Here is a 385-nt window from a genome sequence, read left to right on the forward strand (position 1 = left end):
GGACATTTGTGTAAAGAGATGGGTGGAGTTATCAACTGATCATCACCTAGTTGTCTGTAACCTGAGACTATTGACAGCGGGAAGAACTCACATAACTGGTAAGCCCAGTGCAACTTAAAGGATAAAGTAGGAAACCTTGGAATAGAAACAAATATGTAGAAACTCATCATCATCATCGTCATCGTTTAATGTTTAATGCATGGGTAGGAAGGTTGACAAGAGCTGGCCAGGTAGAAAAACTACTCTAGGCTACTTACTGTGTCTGTTTTAGCATGGATTTTACAGCTGGATGTCCTTCCTAACACCAATCACTCCACAAGCTGGACGCAGTGCATTTTATATGGAACTAGCACAGGCAAGGTTAGTTTTGGTATGAATTTTACAG

The sequence above is a fragment of the Octopus bimaculoides genome, chromosome 11, assembly GCF_001194135.2.
Source record: "Octopus bimaculoides isolate UCB-OBI-ISO-001 chromosome 11, ASM119413v2, whole genome shotgun sequence".
Lineage (NCBI taxonomy): Eukaryota > Metazoa > Mollusca > Cephalopoda > Octopoda > Octopodidae > Octopus > Octopus bimaculoides.